Genomic DNA, 2,867 nt, shown 5'->3' on the forward strand with positions numbered 1-2,867 from the left:
ACTGAGAACCCTTTGAGTTTATGGAGCACCATTTTTGAATTTTACTGTGGAATGTCTCAGGTATCAGTTCAAAATATTAATTTGTGTAATTTTTGAAGTTCTGTGAGAATTCTGCAGAACTGCTGCCTACCTTTGTTGAAGATATTTCTAAAGCATTAACTGAGACTTCTTTGGTTCTTTTAGGCAGTATGGGAGAAGATCAGAGAAAATTGTTCAGGATGTGCTGTTTAATTTTAGCACACAGATTGTATGCCAAAGCTGTTTATATATGTGGTTAGCACAGTAATAGAGAGGGGGAAAAAAACCCAAACCAAAACAAAAAAACCCAACCAGAAAGCCAGTTGCAATGAATTGCAATTTAGCTTGTTCTTATTTGTGGTGGGGGTTTTTTGCTAGTGATTATTTGGGAAAAAACAGTATTTAACTACAATCCCATCAACCCTGGAGTTAAATATTCAGCACTGTTTACTAGTGACCTATCACTAGCATTAAAAACCATAAGATTTACTGGCAGTTATTAATGTTCTAATAGTAGATGTTTTAGACCATTCTAAGATTTAAAATTGTACTGTATAAATAGTTTACAGATACATAGCCAGCTCCAGTAGATTCCCAACAATGCACTGGCAGACACAGGAAATCTCATAGAAAACTATCCTAGTGCAGACTAGGCAATATTTTATTCCTGGCCCTACAGAATTCACCTCAAATACTGTGTTCCATCTTGAATACTGTGTTCGGGTTTGGGCCCCTCACTACAAGAAAGACATTGAGGTGCTGGAGAGTGTCCAAAGAAGAGCAACAAAGCTGGTGCAGGGTCTGGAGCACGAGTCTTATGAGGAGAGGCTGAGGGAACTGGGGGTGTTTAGTCTGGAGAAAAGGAGGCTGAGGGGAGACCTCATCGCCCTCTACAGCTACCTGAAAGGAGGTTGTAGCAAGGTGGGTGTCAGTGTCTTCTCTCAAGTAACAAATAATAGGACAAGAGGAAATGGTCTCAAGTTGTGCCAGAGGACATTTAGACTGGATATTAGAAAACATATCTTCACTGAAGGGGTTGGCAAGCATTGGAATGGGCTGCCCAGGGAAGTGGTTGAGACACCATCCCTGGAGGTGTTTAAAAGACGTGTAGATGTGGCACTTAGGGACATCGTTTAGTGGTGGACTTAGCAGTGATAGGTTAATGGTTGGACTCGATGTTCTTAAAGGTCTTTTCCAACTTAAACAATTCTATGATTCTGTGATTCTATGATAATATTTTAATCAAGAAAATTACACGTATAAAGTGCAGTTTCAAAAAATGTATACATTTCTTCTTGTTTTTCAAGCTGAAACCAAGCACTAGATATAAAAGCTATTCAGACATCTAGAGTTATAAGCAAGTATCTAATGTCACCATCCAAAATGCCTAGCATAAATCAGTTTTCTTTGTCAAACAGATTGCTAAACATTAATTTTTAGGATTTTTAAAAAACTTACTATAATTGCACTTTGTCCCAGACCACCAAAGGGAAACTGAAATACTGAAGAATTTTTTGAGACATCCCTAATTTTATCCCAGGCTACTCTATTTTTGCCTTGGGGATGTCCATTACTGAGGCTGAAGAAAGAGTACACTCTGTTGAAGATGGGTTCACACTTTCAGCTTAGAAATCAGACTCTTTTTTTCTCCCCCCTTGGGCATATTCGTAGTTCAGATAGAGGAGTATGGAACAGAGCATAAAAATAAATTCTTGGACATAATGAACAAATTAGAAAGTAACAAGAACTAGAGGATTTTCAAAGGATGGATGATTGTTACTTTCTGAAAATCTGAAAAATTAAAGTGCATCAAATTCAGAACCAAAACTGTTTAAATATAGTGATAGTTTGGCATGAATTTCATGGAATATATGTTCTTTTCTTAGGTTTAAAAAACTTGGGGAAATCTAGGATTATCATTCTAGATACACTAACTTCTTGGTTATGTGGGCTATCTTAACCAGGGTGGGTTTTATGTATCTTACAGAGTTACACTGAATAAATACTAAATATTACAGTATTCCACCTTAATCTATGATTTTTTTGTTTTAACCAGGGAAAAGAATTTTGAGGTAGAATAACTTGAAGGCATAGAAACTCTAGCTGTATTCTGAACTGTCTGAGAAAATGTTGATGGTCCTGGAAAACAGAATTACAATAAGCAAGATCAAACTTATGCCACTAAAAGATAGTAAGGAAACAAAGAAATAACTAGAAGGCATCCACTCCATTTTGCAAAAGTATTTTCAAATTGTGAACTATCCTTGTTGAATGGAATATTTTAAATATTTATGTAAAATTATTTGTTTCAAAGGAGTATTTTTTACATTCAGAAATTCAGCTCTCACAATTCTCCTTTCCATTCTGAAGTGACGTACGTTTCCTGGATCACTAGAACTTCCTAAAAATGTCTGGCTTTAACAAAGTAGTATATTTGAGTAATATTTTTAGGTGAAAATCTTAGCATCTTGAATGAGCTAAAATAACAAAAGCCAATGCTATGTATGTGTGTGTGACTATAATTTTTTTAATCACATCAGATATACACCTTTTAATGGAAAGTTATTCTCACTCATCAATAAGCAGACACACAAAACGGAGTTTCCTTGTATCAATAGCCTTTAACTAATGGCAAATCTTCTGTTTCCTCAAGGCAATCAGATAGCTCTGACACCTGCAGCTACTGGAAACTTTTGTTTAAGAAGGAATCAAACCAAAGGGAGCCTGGGGAAATACAAATACAGCAAATGCATTGAAAATACTTCAGCGGGTGCTTAGAGATTGTACAATCACAAGGTACCACTCTTTGCTAATAAAAACCCTCTAGAACTTGCCAAGAGTTAGCTTAC

Source organism: Athene noctua, chromosome 2 (genome assembly GCF_965140245.1).
Source record: "Athene noctua chromosome 2, bAthNoc1.hap1.1, whole genome shotgun sequence".
NCBI classification, from domain to species: Eukaryota; Metazoa; Chordata; class Aves; order Strigiformes; family Strigidae; genus Athene; species Athene noctua.